The sequence below is a fragment of the Hordeum vulgare genome, chromosome 2H (genome assembly GCF_904849725.1).
Source record: "Hordeum vulgare subsp. vulgare chromosome 2H, MorexV3_pseudomolecules_assembly, whole genome shotgun sequence".
NCBI classification, from domain to species: Eukaryota; Viridiplantae; Streptophyta; class Magnoliopsida; order Poales; family Poaceae; genus Hordeum; species Hordeum vulgare.
Genome location: NC_058519.1, coordinates 568226404 through 568252133, shown reverse-complemented (window position 1 = coordinate 568252133; position 25730 = coordinate 568226404). Strand labels below are relative to the sequence as shown.

Here is a 25730-nt window from a genome sequence, read left to right as displayed (position 1 = left end):
GGGCCCGGTACAAGGTGGATCCAGTAACAAAGGAGCTTACCACGGATCCGAAGGTGAAGGAGCTTGAGCGTGTTCTGGTAAGGAATACATGCCCGCGTAATTAGCTCCATATGGTTGCATTCTAATTAATGAAGCCAAATTTCTAAATGGTTCACGTTCCTTCCGCAGGAAACTGAAAGCAGTAGCGCGGGGTCTCAGAGCTCCCCGTCTGCCCCTTGGGACACCACTTTAAATAGGGTGTTGAACGTAATGAAACACAAGGATAAGCTCAGTAAGCCGTTGTCAGCTGGTCGTGTGGTCGGAGAAGGCTTGTCCATGATATGGTCGGAATACTATAAGGCTGGGCGAAAGGAGAGAAAGACTAGCTCGGAAAGCCAGGAGCGTAAGGTTAAAGAACTCAAGGCACAAGTGGCGCGGATTATGGAGATAGTCCAAGAGCAAGTGCGAGACCAACTCGGAGCGACGATAACCGCCATTATGCCTTCCTTGCTTGAGGGGCTGCGGGGATGGATTGCAGGCGGCCAACAGGGGCCGCCCCCGATTCCCAGCTTCACGGGCAGCAACTCGCACAACGCGCCGGCATCGGTATCTCCGCGGAGGCGGCATTGCAGGTGCCTCGAGCGTTGGCGCCGGTATTGGAGCTTAATGCACCCGTGTGTGGGAAGAATACGCCGGACGGCACCTTGGCAGCAAGCGGCCCCTCCGTCACTTGCACGGCCGCCGTTGGCAGTGCCTCGACATTAGCCAAGCTCGACGCCATCACGGTAACTAAGCCTCGGCCAATGACTTCATCTCCTTGCCTTTGACTGGGCATCCCTGACGCCCTACATGTTTTCGCAGGGCACCGCCAACGTTCCATGCACTCTCCTGCACTTCGTGGACGGCGAGTTGATCGATGTCGCCAAGGCCAAAATCATTGAACCGGGCAACCGCGTGTTCCACGGTAATGCGATGCCACCCACCGTGTATAGGGTTCAACTGGTTCGGGTGCTGCGGGGCTGCGACGAGTTGTTACCTCCGTATCGACCCCCTGGGGCCGACGAAGATGATGTGATGACCCTTAGATCCTGCTTATACTGGTCCATGCTTTTGCCGAAGAGCCAGATTCTTTTGGGGGCGGGGGACACCACCCCACAGACAACACCTCTAGTCGTGCCGGCGCCAAGCCATGGCAAGACCGCCGCAACGCTACCGCCGTCAGCTGATCCGGACATGCATATGGCATAGGATTCGGACGACGAAGACGATACATTTTCCAACATGGATAAGTACATCAACAAACATGGGTACGGTGACAAATTGTTAGGGCCTCCTTCTCAAGAACCCAACCCTGCAAAAGACGATGGCGGTCTAGCTGGTACCGTGGAGAAACCCAATTGCAACAGGCGTCGTCTGTTCAGTTCTCAGGAGACGCCTCCAGCTGCCGCCTTCACCGAGACTCAAATAGCCGAGGTGCGAAATATTATCATCCCCAACACACTCAAGAAGGTGGTCTCTGAGAAGAACTCGAGCCCATTACAGCAGAAGAAGCAGAAGGGAAGGAAAAGAAAAAATAACAAGGCTGCGAGCCAGCCGGCACCGAGTTCGATCCGTGCTCAGGACGGGCCACCAATATCTAAGGATATTGAGAGGAGGGTGCATGTGGCAGGTAGGCCGATGCTACCGACTAATCTGCTCAATGCTGCAACCGGTGCTATGCGGAGTCTGCATGACGTTGTTCTTTATATGGAGAAGCGGCGTCTCTCCGACAATGATGTGACATACCCGATATTCGTGGCCAATGTGCGAGGGCTTTGTCGATAGCACCATCAGGCGTATGATCGTCCTGCGGTCTGATGACATCTTCGCTATGCTTAACCTTTATCCGCTGCACTACACCTTCATTCGTCTATTTTCGCTCAGTATGGAGATGCGGATCATTAGAGACAAGAACCCATACATCGTGATAGTCGACCCCTTCTACATGCGTGCCAAGATCTTGGGCAGCGCTGGGGACCGGCAAGTCGCGAGTTCATACCTCGAAGGCTTCATTCTGGCGAACGCAGATAAGGATAACTTCCTCGTGCCTTACTTTTCCGACTAAGTCATCCCCTCATCGCCCCGTAACATATGATTTCTTAGATTTTGATCGTTCTTTTTTTTCTATCATTCCGTGTTTTGTGCAGTGACACACATTGCACACTCATCCTCTTAAGCCCGAAATGTTTCATGGCCACGTATTTCGACTCGGACCGTCAGTCGAAGAAAGACTACACAAATATCAAGAAAGTTCTTGATGATGTCCTCCCCGGCTACGCCAAATCTAGAGGCACCTTCAGGAGGCCAATTCTTAGGTACGGCAAGCACGTGTTCACCCATGTAACGATGTTCCCCTGCGTCAAGCAGCCCCCTGGCAGTCAGAAGGATGCCTAGTACGCCCTCCATCACATGTGGGCGATCGTACGGGACCAGCATCACCTTATGCTACCAAATGATCTCAAAGAATGGGTCGCACGCTTGTCGGCAATCCAGGACGAGGACATCAGACAAGAATTATTTTGCATCGAGTCGGAGTTTGCGGAAATCATCTATCAAGATGTCCTTCCTAGATCGGGGCAGTTCTACCTCAACTGTCAACCGTCCAACAGTGAAATTGACACAACGCTACAAATGCAGGCTGACAACGACCGCACATTCATGACCATCACAAAAGACGGCGGCTTCATCCACACTCCGGTCCCTGAGTCGAGTCGAAAGTACTGATGCTATGTAGTTCTGAAATATCGATTAACTCATGTTGTAATTAAACTTTAATGAACTTTTTTGTCCCTTTAGGTTGGACAGTCGTTCAACTTATATGTAGTCGATGCTATTTATTAGTAGGACCATGAATCGTGCTATTAATGTGTTGCTTTTCTCTTCTGATCCTTTTGTTGCATACTTATATATTGCTTATATATTATCTGTGAATTGCTACTAACGTTTTGTTTGTCTAGTGCATAGAGATGCCGTCATATGTCGTGTACAAGGGTGAGGTTCCCGGAGTATACGACGACTGGGAGGAGTGTCGGAGACAGGTTCACCGTTTCAGCGGTAATAGTTACAAAGGGTACACCACTAGGGCGGAGGCAGAAGCTAGATACGCGCGCTATCTAGTAGGAGAGAGGAGGGAGTGGAGGGGGAACCGGATGAAGATCAGTTTCATCGCGATGATGCTCATCGTCACCGCAACCCTCTTCTATGTGATGGTAGTTTAGATATGGACTTGTAATGTGAAGACAAACTCGCTACTCACTGTCGGGAGACTTGTAATGTTCTAACTTTGTTCATTATTTTGAATTCGGAGACTAATATGATGAATTGTATTCGGAGACTAATCTTCTATTGTATTCGATAAATCTGCTGTTTATATGTTCTGTTGTTTATATTTTGTGCTATAATGTATTTTGTAACCTGTTCAAATATCAGAAAAGCAAAAAAAATCCTAATATTCATAGTAGTGGCGCACCAAATTGCACTTTAGTGGCGCACCAGGTGGTGCGCCATTAGTGTTTGGGATAGTAATGGCGCACCAGGTGGTGTGCCATTAGTGTCTGGGATAGTAATGGCGCACCAGGCGTGCGCCATTACTATGTATTAGTAGTGCCGTGATAATAGTGGCGCACCAGGCGTGAGCCATTACTATGTATTAGTAGTGGTGTGATACTAGTGGTGCACCTATAGTGCGCCATTAATACCCAAAATAGGTGCGCCACTAACAACCTTTTTTCTAGTAGTGCCTTTACTTATGGACTTTATTTTGTGATAGACATATTGTTTATTGTTATATATCTCGCTATCACTTAGTTGTTTATCTTGCTTAACATAAGTTGTTGGTGCACATAGGTGAGGCTAGTTGTTTTAGGTTTTGTGCTTGACAAATTAAACGTTAGTTTTATTCCGCATTTGTTCAAGCCTAAACCATCATTATTTTAAGAGCCTATTCACGCCCCCCCCCCTCTAGGCGAAATCCATGTCCTTTCAATTGGTATCACAACAAGGTCTCTCATTATTAGGTTTAACCACCTAAAGAGTAAGGATGTCGACTAGGGGTTGGATGCATTGGTTGCAAGAACTCGACCATCGAAGAACACATTGGGTCTAATAAATCAACCAAATGCATATCTTCCTAATTTGGGCCAACAACCTCAAGTTGGTAATAACACCAGTACTCCATGGTTATATGCAAAATCTAGAGGGGAGAAACCTAAGTATAATGTTGGGGGAAACCCTCGTTTACTTGATGACACTGTCGGTTTTGCTTTGTGGAGAGTTGGCATGTAGGATCATCTTAGGTTTTCCAATGATGAGGTGATGGTGATCTTGGAGAAAGGCTACGACCATGTGAATCACAAGGATCTCACACTCGGTGAATCATATGACAAGCACCTCAATGGCACCGCAATTATGCTCGTAATAAAGGGCATGTTTGACAAGCACAAAAGACCCTACATTCACCTCTCCAATGCAAATGAACTATGGGATAGCATTGTGATGACCAAGACGGGAACGTCTTCACTTCGTCTTGCACAATAGACATATCAAAAGGGGCATTACAATATTTTTACATGGAGAAAGGTGAGAACCTCAAGCATCTCCTTGAGTGAATGATGACACACGCAGTCGACATTGAGTCGTATGATTGTGACAAAAGCCAAGATGTATTCAACTTGACCAAATGGTTTCTTGTGTACAAATTGCTAAATGCTCTTTCTCCATATCACCATCAAATGGTATTGGACATAAGAAGAGAGTGTGGTTTCAAGGACATGTCTCCCGAAGATGTGATCGCAACCTTCCAACTATTTTAACAATCCAAGACCAATGCTAGAAGACACCTTGCTATGCATGGTTCTGATCGCAACCTTCCAACTATTTTAACAATCCAAGACCAATGCTAGAAGACACCTTGCTATGCATGGTTCCTCATCACCCAAGACAAACCTTGCCTTGAAGGCCAAGCATGTAAGGGATGATGATGTTAGTGAAGAGGAATAATAAGATGATCAAGAAGGTTATGAGGTAGACTCAGATGAGGGGCCCTCATATGAAGACATGGCTCTTTTTGCGAAGAAGTTTAGTGCGGGCTAATTCAATGGAATATTTCCAAATAAGAACGTAAGGGCTTGCTACAATTGTGCAGAAATCAATCAATTCTAAAACTAGTGCCCCTATGAGAAGAGAGAAGACAAACTAAGATTTTCGAAGGCTTTTGTGAAGAAGAAATTTCCTAACCCATTGAACTCCAAGTTTAACAAGAGAGATGGGAAGGCAATGGTTACCCAAGATGAGTCCGACCCCGCTGATGTTGGAGGTGTTCTCGATATAGCTCAAGACACTCAAACCACATTGAGACTTGTCAATAAGAGCGGTGATGTTGTCACATACAAGTACATGAAAGACTACAAGGGAAACAAACACAAATTTCTCGTGGCAAAGGTTGTGGTAGATGATGCTGAGGGTCAAGCCTCCGTGGACAAGGTAAAGGTAACACGATGTTCAAACCCCCTTTATTTACTCCTACCACACCTAGTGATGAATATCTTTATGTGGAGGATCATGATCGTGAAAATGACATGAATGATGCTATGTTTGCTAAAATGAATACATTCATGTGCTCTCTCAAAGGAAAGAAGTTGTAGCGACCCGACTCAAAATGAGTCAAGTCTCTGTGTATTTGTGCCATCCTTGGATCAGTATGCTCGCACACACAGTACATCAATGTATATATCAAAGTGCAATCACATGTAAATAGCGTAAAAACTGATATATACCTCAAAATCTCAGCGGAAACAGCCAAGGGAGTGGAGTCCCAATAAACACCAACGGCAAGTTGAGTCCAAACCGTAACCCTGAATCGTACTCTTACTCATCGAAGAAAGTATCTGCAACATAAGACGTTGCAGCCGTGTAGGTCAGCATATTGAATATGCCGGCAAGTCACAAAAGAGAGGGGTAAAATATCATCTATACTATATGCATATATGATAGGTGGGGCTGCAGTTTAAGTTTTGCGTAAAGAAATTTTTCCTACAACAAGAGAGAGGGTAAAAGCAAAATTTAGTACATTGTTGGTTGTTAATGTGAAGGCTCCACCAACCATTTCTCATACCCAAGTTATAAATATTACCCACATCAATAATAAATGGTGTTGAGAATTCTTGATACCTTCAGTTCCTTCAGCTCGAGTTGTCCATGACCGTGGACACGGCTAATCATTTAGGTTTGAGTACTCTGCAGAGTTTTGCATGCGTTCCCCACAAGATCTGATCACCTCCATTGAAGTCCTCGCACTTCAGGGTGTTTGAGAAATGTATGATCAAAACATGGTCTTTCAATGGGTTCCTCTGAGCCTCTGTCGGTGCCCATCCAATCCTACCGTTCTTCTACATCTCGTAGCACCGCCCGTCCAGAGTCACCACGTTGTCTAACCAAGCCAGAGCCCATAATGACTTGTGGCTGTGCAGGTAAGCCTTGGGTTTTAAAATATCCATCCATCTCTTTGAGCCTAGGTGAAGCTTTCTGCAAGATGTCATGGCTCTTCTCCATGCATCCCGAGTCCTCCACTGGTTTTTGTTTTCCCCGGGAGCCCATGTGAACCGTCCATCACCGAGAGGTATATTTCGTTTTGAGGTCTTGCAAGTCTTGGAGTTTTCAGGTCTTGATTATTAAGTTTCTCACAACACTCCTGATAAACACTCAACCAAACCCCGTCTACTAGGAGCATAGCAAAATAACGTCCCGCCCAAAGTAACAAGGGTTTAGGGGGTGCCTATCATAACATACAACTCAATAACCAAAGTTTCCAAGTACCTACTTGCATGCAATGGGTGAAGAAGGTTGGAACTATTGCAATAAAACCATAGGTGAAAATATGATCAATGTGATCTTGCATGGTATTACTTGATGAAGATAGTCACTCTCATAATCCTGATAATTCTACTCGTCACACTCCGAGCAATCTATTGTAAATGAATAGCATTCAATAAACATTCATGCCAAAAGGAAGAATCAAAAGAACATAAGAACAAAACATGTCTTGGTGCAAAATAATAACATACCAAGATTTAATAAGAAAAGATAGGGCCTTATGGTGTTGTAAAAGGAAAGGTGAAAGGGGTCAACTCAAAAGAGTTAAAGGATGATCAACTATCGCTATATAAGCTCGACTTGCATACACTATGGGAGATGATAAAAAATATTGGGAGAACAACATGAATGTTGTTTGACAAATAGTATAAGACATAAGAATTTATTTGTAGAAAGAATTTCTTGAAATGGAGCACTACAACACAAGTTATAGCGAATTGAAGTATAAATTGAATTTGCATTCAGAAGGTCAAAAGAAGTTGAACTGAAGTACGATGGTTATGTACAAAACTATATGACATGAGTATTTAGGGGTAAAAGGAATCAATTGAAAAGGTGTTACGATTTGCAAGATAACATCAAATGAATGTTTGAATACAAATTTGAATCGCTCAAATTTGTAAGGTTCAGAGGTCGAAACTACTGATGCTACTCAATATAGGAGATCAATATGAACATGTAGGAAAAAAAGAATTACTAGATTTGAAATAGCGGATCAAAAGATACAAATACTTCAATATGACATTGAATCAGCTTAGAACGATGTGAAAACTTTTGGGCACTAATACATAAATCTGATTTGATCAAAATTATAAGTTGAAAAGTTAAAACTAATGATACAAATGGGAAGATTACTTTGATACGAATCCGACGCAATTGGATTCATCTAAAACGGAGCAATGGATAAAAAGTTATGATCAAAAGAAGTTTGAATATGAGTATGAACAAATTTCGAAATTTGAAAATTTTAAAAAGCTGATATGATAGGTTCACTGGATAGGTGGGATCAAAATGAAACTCTAGGCGTTGGATTCATCTAATTCGGATAAACGAGTAAAAAGTTATGGCTATTTGAAAAATCAGGGCCAAGCTGTTTTACGGAAGAAAAGTGCTATGTCTAAAAGAATTCTAGGACTAATGTGTAAATACAGAGACTAATTGATAAATCCAATTACTCTATCATATACTAGTGTAGGAATACTAGTCTAGAAATAATAAACTGCGGGAGTATAAAAGAAAAATACGAAGAGAAATACCTTTAGAATGCAGAGTAAGAATTAATTCCAAAGAGGAGACCACTTCCAGAAATCCCGTCGGAGAGAAGAAAATATTTTTATTTAATAAATCTAGTTAAACCAAAAGATTGATTTAACCCGGAAAATATGATTTTTGGATGCTCCCATGGATCTATATTTATAGGTGGAAAGAAGGTCTAAAGGTCAATAGATAGGCAATGTGGGACTAAACATAGACAAAAAGAGAAGAAAAGAGAGAGGAGCCGCACGGGCCAAGGATTCGGCCAGCCACATCAGCCCAATAGTTGACCAGCTGCCTTTTTTTCTCCTTGGATGAACAGTACCGAGTGAACAGTGCCTTTTTATTTTTTGAAAATTAACAGCGAAAACAAATATAAACGAAATTAAGAGGATATTTTATATAGGCATATTATATATCAACATTTTGAGAATAAAATTTCCTATAACATGAACATATTTTCAAGACCAAATAAAATACTTTTTAAAAAAATTATTTTTTTGCAATAACTTTAAAACTAAAAGAAATTTGAATTTCAAATAAATTTTAAATACTTAAAATTTGAATCAAGACATTGTCTCTCATTTTGGAGTGTCATTTTCCTCCTCTCATTTGACTTTTTAATCAAAGGGTTTTTTGAAAATATTCAAACTCAAAATTGAAAAGGGATTCAAAATAGAAAATTTTGGGAAAGTCATTTTATTCCTGTCATTAATTTTTTTTAAGAAGTTTCAAATTCCACTCAAGTTTCAATCACTCAAACAAACAAACAATCAATCTAATAATTATATTAACATTCCAAAATTTGGGATGTTACAGAAGCTCGTTATGTTTCATATGCTTATGGAGATGGTGAGTAAGCACACCATCACCATTAAGGAACACAAAACCCTCCTCATTGAGGAAAAGGATAAATGTGAAATCCTTGAGCAGAAAGCCCTATATGAGGAAGCACGTAATGATGAATTGTGAGTAAAGATTAGTGCAAACATTGATAGGCATACTAAAGAACATGCCTCATTCAAAAGGCTAAAAGTGCCTATAAAGTACTAATGAATGATAAAAGTAATCTTGAAGAGTCTCACGCTACTCTCTCTAAGGATTGTGATCTCTTACATTTGTCTCTCAAGGCAAAGGAAGAAGAGCTCAACGTCCTTACTAAGAAGTTTGATGAACGCAAGCTCACTTAGCTTTGACACCCTTAGCAAAGCTTACTCCTCACCTATTACAAATGCGGATTCTTGTGCTACTAACCCCAATAGTGACCTAGTCGTTATACTTCAGGAGAACCGGTTGCTAAAGGCTCAAATTGAGAAAGGGCTCTTGTCATGTGCCCAAGGAAAGAACCTCAATAAAGTGTTGAGTCAACACATGGAGGTAGTGGCCAAGCAAGGACTTGTATTTAATCCAAGCACAAGCAACAAGAAGATGGAAACACAAAAGTGTACCATGCCTCTCAAGGAGACATTCGTATGTGAAGGGCACAAGGAGAAATGAACGGGTAAAGTTGACAAGGTTGTGAATAGTAAGGACACTAGGGTCATGCCTACACCCAACAAGCCAAAAGAATTTATGCCTCCATCATATGTGTTTCATAAGGAAAAAAAATGGATATGTCTATGCTCAATTTGTTGGTCCTCGAAATGCTTTTCATTTCTATGCAATTTGGGTTGCTAAGACCCTTGTTACTAACATGAGAGGTCCCGTTGTAAAATTGGCGCCTCTAACCAAGACTTAAAATGTGTGTTGGTTTCCTTCTCCGGTGGAGTCAAGTGGGTGATTGATAGTGGATGCACCAACCATATGATTGGAGATGGCACAATGCTCATGGACTTCGTGGAAGCTATTCGGCCATTTATCAGCATTGTCTTTGGTGGAGGGTCTAAAGGACATGTATTTGGGTTGGGCAAGGTGGATATCACCAATGACATCTCTCTTGCAAATTCCATGCTTTTCCAATCCCTTAAATATCATTTGCTTTCTATTCATCAATTGGCTCCTGTTGGTTATGATACACTATTTGGACTAATGAATGTGAAAGTCTTTAAGAGAGATACTATTGAAATTTCCTTTTGGGGGAATTTGTATGGTAACCTTTACATGGTTGATTTCTCGAAAGAGAGCACATTCCATGCAGCTTGACTCATGGCCAAGGCCGACAAGGGGTGTCTATAGCATCGCCGGCTAGCCCATGTCGGCATGAGAAATCTTCAATATCTCTTAAAAGGTGAACATATCATTGGACTAACCAATGTATCTTTTGAGAAAGATTGTGTGTGTAGTGCATGCACAGCCGGGAAGCAACATCAATCAAACCATCCCCCAAATAATATAGTATCAACCTCAAGACCTTTGGAGCTCCTTCATGTGGATATATTTGGGCCTCCTTCATTGGATTGTCTTGGTGGGAAGAAGTATGGGATTTGCATTGTTGATGATTACTCAAGATACACATGGTGTTCTTCCTCAAGTCCAAGGAAGAGACAAAGATCACTTTCATTGATTTTTCCAAACAAGCTTAATGCAAGTTTGATAAATAAACCTTGGTAATAAGAAGTGACAATGGCTCTGAATTCAAGAAATACACTTTGGAAGAGTTTCTTAGTGATGAAGGAATTTAGCATCAATACTATGCACCATATACCCCACAAGAAAATAGGGTAGCCAAGAGGAAGAATCGCACTCTTGTGGAAATGGCAAGGTCCATGTTGGATGAGCACAAATAACCACATAGTTTTTTGGTTGAGGTCGTCAATACCGCATATCATGCATCAAACCGTCTCTTTCTTCACAAAATCTTGGAGAAGACCCCATATGAGCTCCTAACCATAAACAAGCCTAATGTAAAGTACTTCCGGGTGTTTGGGTGCAAATGCTTCATTTTTAACAAGAAAGAATGGTTAGGAAAATTTCAATCCAGAACAATTGAAGGTATATTTGTTGGTTATTGGTCAAACTCTCACACCTATAGGGTCTACAACAAATCCAATGGATGCGTTGTAGAAAATTGTGACATAATGTTTGATGAATTTAATGATTGACATTGGGAGCAAGTTTATCTAAGTGATAGGTGATGATCGGAAGATATTTTGACCATGGTTGTAAGTTCTCTCCTTCCAATGGAACATGTTCCTCATTAAGGTGGATATGCAGACACAAGCACCACTCATGCTCAAACTACATCTACAGCAACATCACCACAAGATCCCATCTCCCTAGAGGATCCCATAATCCAAGAACAAGAACAAGACTCTACAAAAGAACAAGATCATCATCAAGTACAAGAACAAGAACAAGATCATCATCAAGTACAAGACCAAGAACATAGACATAGTGATGATGAAAAACCTTATGATGATGGTGAACCTCAACACATTATGCATGAAGAAGAAGATATTGCACCACACATTACCGATCGATATGTTGAAGATATTGATAATGTAAACAAAGTTGAACCTCGTGAAACCTTAACCTCCATCATAATTCGAGTGGCCAGTTGTGTTGATATTGATCAAATTATTACAGGATTATCGTAAGGTAGAGTCACTCGTAAACAATTAATGAACTTCTATGCTCACTTCTCGTTTGTCTCTGGTGTTGAGCCACTCAAGCTATAAGATGCATTGACGGACAATGATTGGCTTGTTGCGATACAAGAAGAATTGAACAGCTTCGAACGCAACAAAGTGTGGTCCTTAGTCAAAATCCCAACCAAGGAACACAATGTCATTGGAACAAAATGTATCTTCAAGAACAAGCAAGATGAGAATGACGTAATCATCAAATACAAGGCAAGGTTAGTGGCACAAGGGTACTCAAAAGTTAGATGTTTGGACTTTGATGAGACCTTTTCTTCTATTGCCCGTCTTGAATCAATCTGCGTATTACTTGGTTATGCCGCTTTCAATGGTTTTACTTTACGTCAAATGGATTTGAAAAGTTCTTTCCTTTATGTTCCTCTACAATAAGAAGTATATGTATCACAACCACACGGTTTCGTTGACCCCGATCACAAAGACCGTGGCCCCTTTTCCTATTGTTCGATCTCATGTGCATGAGAAGTGGATCATTCCAACTCACATGGCGAATGACTGGGCTCCCAAGCCCTCGTCCTTGTCTGCTCCTGCTCGACGGGATGCTTCTCGGTCCCGTCTTACTACCTCTGGCTCCGCACCTTTCAGACGCATTGCCCACTTCCTCTGGAAGGCCCATTCTACAATGATGAAGGCTTTCTCCTTTCACTACACACAAACCCACGATGTGGTCACTCACATGATCTCATCCAAGAATGCTTTGAAGGTTCGCGTGAGAGACTCCGGAGAAACCGATGTGAGTGAGGATGAACGCCTACCTGAGGCCCCTCCTTCCGACTTTGGCTTCCCATCTAGCCCTGAATTGGATGATTTCTTTGACGAGGCAGGATGAAGTGGCATCCATGGTGGTGATGATGATGATGCTCTATGATTGCGTGGATGTTCTCTAATGCCCCCCCTTTGGGGTGCTTGATGCCAAGGGGGAAGATATTATCTTAGTTCTTCATTTATTAGGTGGTACTATGTTATCTATGTATGATGAAGCATTATGCTATGTGTTGAAACCATTATGATATCTATGTATGTTGAACGTATGGTGAACCATTATATTTTAAGTGTTGAACTATCATGAATTATCTGTTGCACTCTCTACGTTGTCATATTGATCGATGTGATGAGTTCAGTATCAATTGAGGGGGAGATCCCACCCATACTCAGTTTCATTATGCACATAATAAGGGGGAGCCATGCAACAAATCTCTCCTAAGATTCATAAGTTTATTTTATTTTGAGAGATATGTGTACATTGTCATCAACTACCAAAAGGGGTAGATTGAAAGTGCAGTCATGCCCTTAATCATATTTTGATGTTGCTCACAACATGCATACAGGGAACTAACCATTTTGTTCAGCTGCATCTCAGGTTTGGTTCCAAAAAGACTATTGTGTGGATCATGACTAATGTATGCAAAATTATCAAGTACGGAGAAACAAGACAAATAGTTTAGGGATCTCGCAATATTAAGAGGGGATCACTGGCTCTCGTAAAAGACTTGCTCAAAACCCACAAAAACTTCATGATTAAGCTTCTCCTATTTTGTAGTGATATTTTGCCTATGCTTTGTCTAGACGGTCGGTGGCCGTCGGACGTCGTGTGGTCGTCGGACGTCCAGAGCCTCACAGCCGACCGAATATACGATGTTCTCCGGAAATCCGATGCCCCCACACTAGCAACTAATTAACGGATTTCTGGTTTGTCCCGATGTTCAATTACCGGACATCCGTACATGACCGGAATTCCGGTGTCACCACACCAGAACCGAATTGAGGGATGATCGGTTCTTTCCGGACGACCGTGGTACCGGACGACTGACTCTCATCGGGCGTCTGATCCGTGTTTCCCATCTTTCCTCTGCATCTGCGCGTGCCAGCCACACATTCCATGTACAGGGCGATCGGCGATCTAATCGTACGTCTGGTTTATGTTTTCGGTCTCAACGTCTAGTGTCCTACGGACGTCAAGTAAATGTGCAACTTAAGTTGCTCGAGTGACCATTTCTTCACTACCACTATATACACCCTTCTCTTGCTTCGGGAGAGGGTTGCCCAACACATTGAAAAGATCCCAAGAACACTATTTCTCCCACTCTCTTGTTCATACACAAAATCCAAGATCTCGAGTGCATTAGTGAGGATTTTTGAGTGTTGGTCCAATCAAAAGATAGACCGTCTCTCTCCCTTCCTCTCAACCAAAGGAATTCGTGACTTGGGCAAGTTTTGAGCGCGTCGCTAGATCTTGTTATTCTTGAAGGTTGGATACTCCTAGGTGGTAGGAGTTCTTTGGAGAGGAATCAAACCATTGTGATTACCCTGGGAAAGTTTGTGAGGGTTTGGAGACCACCCCAAGGTCTACCAATAGTGGTTGAGAAATGCCTTCATGGTGTTGTCTCAAGGAGAGAATAGGGTGAGCCTTCATGGCATTGGTGTGCCCTTGTGATAACATCCACCTATCTAAATGGCGGCATAGCTTCCCTCCAAGGAATTGAACATCGACATACATCCTCGTCTCTCGGAGTTGGGGTTATCCCTAACCCAAGCTCCCTACTTATGGTTGCTTGTATCCGTGTGTTCACTTGCTTTATATTGTGATTGTCTATCTAACTAGTTGGGTATTATAGTTCACCTTACTTGTCCCTTTATCACCTTTGCAATTGTTAGGCTCACTTTAATATTCTGCATTATTGCCTCAAATTCCTAAGTAAAATTAAAATTTGAGTTACCTATTTAGCCCCCCTTTAGGTCCATCTCAATCCTTCCATAACCTCCTTCCTAGGGGCATTTGAGTAGCACTTGGCTTTGAGAGAGCTAATAGGTTTTACAATAAGTATGTGAGTTCTTTATGACTAATGTGAATTCATGGATATACACACTCTCATCTTTCCATAATTGCTAGCCTCTTTGATATTGTGCATTGCCCATTCTCACCTCGAGGATCGATGCATCCTTCGCCGCTGCATCCAAACCCCGTGATATGATACACTCTATCACACATAATCCACCTTATTTCTTCCTCAAAACGTCCACCATACCTCCCTATCATGGCATTTCCATAGCTATTCCGAGATATATTGCCATGCAACTTCCATCATCATCAAATGCATGACTTGAGCACTCATTATCATATTGATTTGCATGATTGTAATATAGCTAGCATGATATTTCCATGGCTTGTCCGTTATTTTATATCTTTGCTATGCTAGATCATTGCACATCCGGGTACACTGTCAGAGACATTCATATAGAGTCATCTTATATAGCTTTATCATTATATCGAGTTGTAAGTAATTAAAAGTGTGATGATCATAATTGTTAGAGCATTGTCCTGGTGAGGAAAGGATGATGGAGACTATGATTCCGTCACAAGTCGGGATGAGACTCGGGACGAAAAATGAAAAATTAGGGAGGCCGAATGAGCTCACCAAGAAAAAAAGAGAAAAAATAAAAAGAAAAAATAATAAAAATAATAAAAATAAAAATAAAATAAAAAATGAATAAGAGAGAAAGAGAGAAAGGACAATGCTACTATCTTTTTCTACATTTGTGCTTCAAAGTAGCACCATGTTCTTCATGTAGAGAGTCTCTTGAGTTGTCATTTTCATATGCTAGTGGGAATTTTTCATTATAGAACTTGGCTTGTATATTCTGATGATGGGCTTCCTCAAATGTCTGAGGTCTTCATGAGCAAGCAAGTTGTATGCACACTCACTTAGCTTCCGTTGATCTTTCATACACTTATAGCTCTAGTGCATTCGTAGCATGGGAATCCCTACTCCTCGCATTGATATCGATTGATGGGCATCTCCATAGCCTGTTGGTCCGCCTAATTGATGCGGGACTTTCTTTGCACTTTGAATCCTTTTGATCTCTACCACCATACTCTATTCCACCCATATGATATATCCATGGTTCATGCTCATGTATTGAGTGAGGTTAAAAATGCTAAAGTGTGTTATAAGTACGAGTCAATTGATTGGTTTGACACCGGGGTGCTCATGATTTATACTTTATGCTAGGAAAACTAAGCATGGGAGGTTATTTGATTTTGTAGGAATATTTTTCTTTAGCATTGTTATTTTGAAAGACATGATTGTTTGTTAGTATGTCTGAGTATTGATGTCTTTATATCAAATGATAGACTATTGCCTTGAATGACTTGTATTCTAATATTCATGCCATGATTAGACATTTGTTCAAAATTATGTTGGGTAGCATTCCACATCAAACAATATCTTTTTTATCATTGACCTACTTGAGGACGAACATGAATTAAGCTAGGGATCCTGATATGGACGTCTCCATTGTATCTATAATTTTTAATTGTTTCATGCCAATACTCTACAACTTTCATATACTTTTGGCAACATTATATAATATTTGGGACTAACATACGAATCCAGTGTCGAATGTTAGTTCCTATTGTTTCTGCATGTTTTGTCGAAAAACCAACAGAGTCCAAACGCGATAAAAAAATTATGGGGACTTTTTGGAATATATGTGAATTTTCGGAAGAAGAATCAATGCAACACGGTGTCTGAGGTGCTCCCAAGGCAATAGGGTGCGTCGAGGGGGTGGTCGTGCCCTCATGGCTTGGGAACACCCCGTAAGTCGATTGGGGCCCTACTATCGCTGCAAGAAATATACTTTTCTAGGGAAAAAAACCTTCAAAATTTCAGGCCACTTGGAGTTACGGATCTCCGGATATTTAAGAAACCCTAAAGGGGTGAGAAAACAGTCACGAAATAGAAGAGAAACAGAGAGAGAGAGAGAGAGAGAGAGAGAGAGAGAGAGAGAGAGAGAGAGATCCAATCTTAGAGGGGCTCGTACCCTCCGTCATCCATGGCAGCCATGGACCAGAGGGGAAACTCTCCTCCAATCTAGGGAGGATGAGGGAAGAAGAAAAAGAAGGGGGCTCTCTCTCCCTTTCTCCCAGTGGCACCGGAACACCGCTGGTGCAACCATCGAGACGACAATGTACACCAACAACTTCTCCGCCGTCACGACCAACTCTCTCCCCCTCTATACAATGGTGTAATTCATCTTTTCCCTGCTATAATATCTACTTAAACATGTTGCTTAATGTTGTATATTATTACCCAATGATGTGTGGCTATCCTATGATGTTTGAGTAGATTTCTTTTGTCCTATAGGTTAATTGTGGTATGGTATGATTGATATGAATTGTATGTTAATATGGTATTGTCCTAAGGTGCCTTCCTTGCCACACACACGTGAGGGATTCCCGTTGGAGGGTGTTGTAATACGTTCATGATTCGTTTATAGTGGGTGCCTAGAGTGACACAAGCTTACACCCGAGTAAGGGGTTGTTGCGTATGGGAGTAAAGAGTACTTGTTACTTAATGTTATGGTTGGGTTTTACCTTAATGGTCTTTAGTAGTTGCGGATACTTTCTAGAGTTTCAATAATAAGTGTGTGTGATCCAAGTACGGAAAGTATGCTAGTGTTTGCCTCTCCCTCATAGCATATGATAAGTATCTATCGTATTATATTCCATTTCCTATAGACAATCTTTGCATTGTGCTAAAAAAATCTTTCGCACATCGTCTCTAGAGGCTCGAGGTTTACTATGGCTTGAATTTTTTGGGTTTGCTTCGATACCCCACTGAGATACGATGAACGCGGGTGTTATCCAGCGGGACCCCAAAGGCGTACTTTTTGGGATTTATCTTCATGCTAAAGTTACGGAGGTTGTCGAAGGACTTATGGAGGTCAGCTAGAAGGCTGAAGCTCTATTTGGATTTGACCATGATGTCATCGATATAGACATATGTGTTAACTCCAATCTTCTTATTGAAGCAATTCTGCATTGTTCGATGGTATGTTGCTCCCATGTTCTTGAGATCGAAAGATATAGTGATGAAGCAGAAGGGTCAGTACGATGTGATGAAGGAGGTCGTATCTTGGTAGGACTCCTTTTGGATCTGGTGGTACGCAAAGTACGCACCCAGAGAGCATAGGCGTTCGCTCCCTGCCATGGACTCGATAATATAATCAATCCTGGGTAGAAAAAATGGGTCTTCAGGGCATGCTTTGTGGAGCTCGGAGTAGACGATGCACATGCGCCATGTGTTTTTTTCTTTACTACCATTACAGGGTTTGTTAGGCATTCCGGGTGCACGATCTTCCTTATAAATTTGGCCGCAAGCAGATACACTATCTCTTCCCCTATTGTTGTTTTTTTCTATAGCAAAACGGCGTAGGGCCTGCTTTACCGGCCTGACATACTTCCAGGCGTTTAGGTAGTGTTCAGCCTTGTTCGCTGGCCAACCTGGCATGTTGGCGGACTTCCATGCCAAAATTTCCTAGTTTGCTCGGAGGAAAGGAAGGAGGGCTAATTGAGAGGTCTCCACCGGCCGTTATCGTCTTTCCGGGGTCCTCCGAGTGTACTTGAAATTTCTTCGTCTGTTTGGCTCGCTGGAACATGGGCGAAAGGATCGATATGGTTGACTAGAGGGGGCGGTGAATAGGCAACTACCATTTTTTAGCTTTTCTTAACATGTTAGGGTTAGCAACATAAAGGTTCTCTATAATAAAAACTAGGTGAGCAACCTATATAATGCTACCGACTATGACCACTAAACCAAGTAATAAATACTCTTCAACAATAGCATACACAATGTAAAGGTAAGAGATAACCACAAGAGGAACCGATGAAGATGAGGATGTGTTACCGAAGTTCCTTTCCTTTGACAGGAAGTACGTCTCCGTTGGAGCGGTGTGGAGGCACAATGCTCCCCAATAAGCCACTAGGGCCACCGTATTCTCCTCACGCACTCACACAATGCAAGGTAACGTGATTCCAGGGTGCGCTTGAAGGTGGCGACCGAACCTTTACAAACAAGGTTGGGGCTGTCTCCACACAAAGCTTGGAGGCTCCCAACAAGACTACGGAGCTTCACCACAATGGAATGTGGCTCCAAGGTGACCTCAACCGTCTAGGATGCTCAAACACCCAAGAGTAACAAGATCTGCAAGGGATTAGTGGGGGGTCAATTTTCTCTTAGTGGAAGTGTAGATCTTGGCCTTCTCAACCAATCCCTAGGACATCAACAAGTTTGATTGGCTAGGGAGAGAGATCGGGCACATATGAGCTTAGGGAGCAACAATGGAGTCTTGAAGGGTCAAAGGTAGGATTCGTGAGGTAGGTGAACCCTTTATATAGTGGGGGAACAAGTCCAACCGTTACACCCACTGTCAGCACGCCCCTAGCGGTACTACCGCTTGGGGGAAGCAGTACTACCGATGTCCCAGCGGTACTACCGCCTGGAGGGAGCGGTACTACAGCAAGCCCCAGCGGTACTACCGCCAGACCTAGGCGGTACTACCTCTAGGCACACTCAAAGCCACGGTAGTAGAAATACTACTACCGAGCCTACCACCGATGGAAAAGTATTCGCAAAAATTCTGACGAAGTACAACCGCTCAGAGAGGGAGGTACTACCGTCCCTAAGTGGTACTATCGCTCGACTAGAGCGGTACTACCGCTAGCGAGCGGTACTACTGCTCAGCTTGAGTTGTACTACCGCCGGACCCTTTGTAAATGCAAGGATAGACCAAGCAGGTGCTTCATTGCCGCAAAGAGAAGGTGGTGGAAAGAAAATGTGCGCATGTGTGAGTTGATTCCACCCAAACCTTTCCGACGCGACCCCCTCTTAATAGTACGGCTTTCCTACTAATCAACACTACCAAAGAGAACCGTAAGAAACACCGTGCTCCAAAAACACCGAGGGGCGACGAATCATCTTGTGCCCTGTGATGTATTATCTGAAATGCTCAATGCACACGATTAGTCTACAGAGGTGCTGTCATCAATCACCAAAACTACTTAGAACAAAATATGCCCTAACAATCTCCGACTTTTTGGTGGATTGATGACAACACCGGATTTGCACAAAAACATATTAATGAAAACATAGACATGTCAGCATGAAGATAAAGGCACAAGATAAATGATCTCACAGGCTAAGTATATAGAGAGACTTTAGAGATAATATAAGGATAGCATATGTCTCACACCATATGACGAAGACTTCACACACATAATAAAATATCCAACAGACTTAAACCAACCAAGTTCAGAAAAGAAAGACTCAAACACGAATGAAAAAAAACAAAGGCAAATCTCTAACACTCTCTCCCCCTTTGGCATCAGTACACCAAAAAGGCAGAGAGGACGCGAACACAGGTGGTGGCTCAGTCATCCTCGGCAGACACATCTGTAGCATCCTCATCATCCTCATGTTGCTCCTCGTGATCAGACCCCGCCGCATCTTCTTCGTCACACACCTCCTGATCGGTTCCATCCCACTGGTAGTCTCTAGCCTGCATCCAGGCAGCCTCTGGAGTGATGACATCCTCAGAACCACTAGAGACGTGCACATCAAGTGTCCTCAGGAGGCGTTTATTCCACTAACGGCTCGCCTTCTGAGCCACATGAGTTAGATACTGTCCTTTTGCCTGCATGCAAAACAAGGTCTTCATTTGGTCCTTCAGGGACCCCATATGTTCCTTCAGCTTCTTGGCCCAAGATGGCTGACACTACAAGAAATATGTCAACTAACGACCTTATGGCAGTGACGCTCGCAGAAATGATCGTAAATCTATGACCATTTGAGACCAATTGGTCGTAAGCAGTTCGGAGGGGTCTTAACCCCAAAAACTAACGACCTTTTTCAGCAGAAAAGTCGTAACTTCCTTACTGGAAATGGTCGTAAAGCGGATAGCCCTGGTTCGCTGCCTAATTTGTAGCTAATTACGACCAATATAGATGGTCATAGCTATGACTAGGTGTTACACCATCAGTTTTGCCTACGTGTCATGTCCATGTGTTATTTTTTGCCTAGTTTGTGAAGCAACCTACTATTTTGTCATTCCAAAAATTCTCGAAAAATACTCAAAAATACTTTGGATCATATATTCCTCAAATATTTGAAAACCCTTCCTTACATAGTTTGAAAATAATTCAGCAATATTCTTTTTCCTATTCTGTTCAGAATAGCACTTTGTGACGGAAGTACTATTTCTATTTCTTTGATTACCCTCAAATTTTTTGGGCACTCTTTCCTATCCAAATCATTGCCTCATGAAAACTTTCGTAACCATTTGCCTAGTAAATCTTTCTCAGCAAATTTTCAAAGTTTGTGTTCAGCTAACAGCTTTGTGAAGGAAGTACTAGATAGGAATATCCTGATGAGTTGAATTTTTTTCCACATCTTCTATGTGCCCAAAACATAGCTCTCCACAAAATTTTAGCCATATCTTACAATCCATGTGAGCTCATTATCCAATCTTTGTTTCTCGTAATATTTTCAGTTTGTGAAGAAAATACATTTTATATTGCTTTATAGTTGATGAAAATTTACCACGGAATAAACTGACCATATAACCTCACTCCACCAAATTTTAGCTCATTTAATTCAGCCAGTTTCCCTCAATATTTTCCCCAATATTCTGTACAGTACAGAGCATTGTGAAGGAAGTACAATTTTTGTTTATCCAAATTTTATGAAATTTTTACAGTGCCTTAATGTGCCCAAATTATGATCCTCCTCCAAATTTTAGCTCAATCCAATCATCTATGTGAGCCCAGTTTCAACTACCATTTTCTGTCCAGAATGACACATTGTGAAGGAAGTGTCACTTTGGCATGTCCAAATGGTATAATTTTTTTACAGTGCCTTCATATGCCCAAATTAACATCATACACCAAATTTCATCTCAATCCATTCATTCATTTGATCCCATCTTCAATATCCATATTTCCGCGCAGTGTGTTACTTTGGAAAGCAAGTGCCACCTAGGTTCATCCATTTGAGCTAAAAATTTGCCAAGAGAGTCTCCTTAGTTGATGTTCATCCTCAGCCAAAATTTAGGCTCGTTGTCTATGTTCATTACCCGCACCGCTAATCAAACACTTGGCTGCTAATTCATGTTTGAGCTTAGTTCAGTCTCCTCGTGAGATTCTTCTATTGTATGCTTCTTCCTTACACCTACCGAGGAATTGTCCAACCCACTATACGTGCCTATTCCACCCAGAACGCGTGGCAACGTAATAGTCGGGCGGTGACCATGCGGCTGGGATGCAAGTTCACGCGCTCTGGAGTTGGGGCCCTCGACCACCATCCAAACGTCGACATCAAGCCACCACACCATGTATTTCTGATTAAATAGATACTTCTGTACCTATAAATGGTTTTTGGGAAAAATAAAGAGCAAACTATAATGCAGCTGCAGTTCAAATTTAACCCGCTTCGAGCTGAATCGACAAAATTTTGTCTTTTTCACGAGAGGTGGATAAAAGTGTTTAACACCCAACCATTTTGTCAATTAAAAATTAAATATGGCCTAGTATTTTCTAAAAATGATTTGGTCCAATTTTGAAACAAATATATGGTAGGTCCTTCACAAAACAAAATCATTTTGGGCACTTGAAAAATGGAAAATGATTTTTACATACAAGGAAAATGAAAACTTCCTTAATCAACATTGTTTGCCATTCCATTATGCACCCTTGTGCATAATATTATATAATTTCAACAAACTATCTCATGAATGTGGCCATAAGATCGATCATTTGGCTTGAAAGCCATGAGTCTTCACACATGATAGCCCATTTCTAAGAACACTTTTTAAAAATAATTGTCGTATTACAAATTTATTATTTTTCCTGGTAACTTTGTCACATATAATTACACAATGCTAAGGCTTTCCATTTTTTTTATGTTTTTTAATTTTTCATGGCCATTTCAAAATGCGGTCAAAACAGCGGGCATGACCGTTCCTAGCTAGTAGTTGAATCTTGGAAACCTTTTGGTATTTCTCTGAATAAATAGATTCTTGTGTACCTAGAAATGATTTTTGATAAAAATAAAGAGCAAACTATAATGTAGCTGCGGTTTAAATTTGACCCGCTTCCACCTGATTCAACAAAAATTTGTCTTTTTCACGAGACGTTGATAAAAGCCTTTAACACCTAACCATTGGTCAATTGTACATTAAATATGTCCTAGTATTTTATAAAAAAATTATTTGGTCCAGTTTTGCAACAAATATATGGTAGGTCCTTCACAAAAAAACTCATTTTGGGCACTTGAAAAATAGAAAATAATTTTTACATACAAGGAAAATGAAAACTTCCTTAGTCAACATTGTTTGCCATTCCATTATGCACCCTTGTGCATAATATTATATCATTTCAACAAACTATCTCATGAATGGGGCCATAAGATTGATCATTTGGCTTGAAAGTCATCAACCTTCGCACATGATAGTCCATTTCTAAGAACACTTTTTAAAAATAATTGTCTTATTACATGTTTATTATTTTTTCTGGTAACTTGATCACATATAATGGCACAATGCAAAGGCTTTCCATTTTTTTGATTTTTTTTGAATTTTTCATGGCCATTTCAAAATGCGGTCAAAACAATGGGCATGACCGTTCCTAGCTAGTGGTTGAATCTTGGAAACATTTTGGTATTTCTCTGATTAAATAGATACTTGTGTACCTAGAAATGATTTTTGAGAAAAATAAAGAGCAAACTATAATGTAGCTGCAGTTCAAATTTGACCCGCTTACACCCGATTCAATGAAAATTTGTCTTTTTTCACGAGAGGTCGATAAAATCATTTAACACCCAACCATTTGGTCAATTGTACAATAAATATGTCCTAGTATTTTCAAAAATGATTTGGTCCAATTTTGCAACAAATATATGGTAGGTCCTTCACAAAAAAACTCATTTTGGGCACTTGAAAATGGAAAATGAATTGTCCATACAAGGAAAATGAAAATTTCCTTAGTCAACATTGTTTGTCATTCCAACATGCACCTTTCTGCAAAATATGAGATCATTTGAACAAACTATGTCATGAATGTGGCCATGAGATTGATCATTTAGCTTGAAAGCCATCAACCTTCACACATGATAGCTCTTTTTGAGAAAACTTTCTAAAAATAATTGTTGTATTACAAGTTTATTATTTTTTCCTCGTCACTTGGTCACATTTAATGGCACAATGCAAAGGTTTTCCATTTTTTGATTTTTTTTTTGAATTTTTCATGCCTGTTTCAAAATGCGGTGAAAACAGCGGGCATGACCGTTCCTAGCTAGGGGTTGAATATTGATTTGTTTTTGGTGTTTCTATGATTACATATATACCTATCTACCTAGAAATTATTTTTGGAAAAAATCATGAGAAAACTATGAGGGAGCTGCATTTCAAATTTGACCCTCTTCCTACCGAATCGACGGAAATTTATCTTTTTCACGAGAGGTGGGTCAAATCTTTTTACACACAACCATTTGGTCATTTGTAAATTAAATATGACCTAGTATTCTATAAAAATGATTTGGTCCAATTTTACAACAAATACATGGTATGTCTTTCACAAAAAAACTCATTTTGGGCACTCGAAAAAGGAAAATGATTTTTTCGTCCAAAGAAAATGAAAACTTCCTCCATCAACATTGTTTGTTATTCCAATATGCACCATTGTGCATAATATCTGGTGTCAACAAGGTCCTTCACAAAAAAACATCTTTGTCACTCGAAAAAGAAAATGTTTTTCTTGTAAAAAAACCTTATTTTCAATCAATTAGGACCAGTTTAGATGGTCATAACGTCTTCATAGTGTTTACTGCATTCTGATTGGTCCATGGAGATCTCACGTGGATCATGCATTAAGGACCGTCGAATGATCCCGGATCCAACGGTAGCCCTCATTTCTCTAGCCGAAACCCTAGCTTTGCCCTCCTGTCATTTTTTCATCCACCCCCCCCCCCCCCGCCGCCTCCTTTCTTCATCTCTTCTCCTCCCTCCCTTTCTCTCGTGCTCTATCCTCCCCCACAGAACGAACATTCCCCCGTTCCCCTCGTCCTTCCAGATCTGATCGAGGCCTTCCCCCGTTCCCCTCGTCCCCTTTGTTGCCGGCCAACTGCCACCTCCCCACCACCACCACCACCACCACCTCCGGCCGCTCCCTCTCCCTTCCGCCCCGCCCCCGCAATTCCCTCCCCTTCCCAACAGCCCCGCTCCGTCTCGGCCGCCGCCGGATCCGCATCTCCGTGTCGTTGGAGAGCAGCGAGGAGGGCGGGGGGAGCACCAACGGCTCGCTGTCGGGGCTTCCCCCCGTGGGCGAGGAGGAGGAGGATGACGACGAGTCCTGTCCGGTGGAGTGCGTGACGGAGTTCAAGACGGACGAGTAGTTCAGCCGGTTCCTGGAGAGGTCGAGGGCGAAGGGGGCGCTGGTGGTGGTGGACTTCTTTCGGTCGTCATGCGGCAGCTGCAAGTACATCGAGCAGGGCTTCATGAAGCTCTGCAAGTACATCAAGCACGGCTTCATGAAGCTCTGCAAGGGCTCCGGCAACAACGGCTCCCCTGTCATCTTCCTCAAGCACAACGTCTGTCCCTTCGTCCCTAGTCCATACACCGTCTAGGCTGCGTTCCCTTCTTGATTGATTAGTCAAAATATCATTTTGCATCTGGTTGCAGGTGATTGACGAGTACGACGAGCAGCCGGAGGTGACGGACCGGCTGCGCATCAAGGTGATGCAGACGGAGGTGTTGGTGCGCAGTGTGGTCGGACGACACGGCGCGGTGCGATTAACACAGTGCATGAGCTGCTCCATCCCGAGCGAGGCACGAGTCGCCGTGGACCTGGACTCGAGGAGGGAAGGTGAATTTTTGTTGTTGTCAACTGGCTGTGTGATTCTGCAGGTCATGGCATCTGAATTCCAGAACTGCCTTGACCGAGCACCACCTGTTCCTTATAATGAGATAGACTATATATTGTGTGAGTTGGAGCGGCTGTTTGGAATTAATATATATATTGATCCAGGGGCAATGACATCTTCTTCAATTGCATAGGTTTCTGTTGAGAGCATCTGTATAGCCTTCTTCATTTAACATCGAGTATTGGGCGTATTTGAGAGCTAATTAAAAAAATTCAAGGCACCACCTGTTCCTTATAATGAG

The 25730-nt window shown here is 42.0% G+C and overlaps 1 pseudogene; it reads left to right on the top strand.

Annotated features, from left to right (window-relative positions):
- Nucleotides 1-25486, top strand: part of LOC123428660 — a 160023-nt pseudogene extending 134537 nt beyond the window's left edge.
- Nucleotides 25487-25730: the final 244 nt, after the last annotated feature.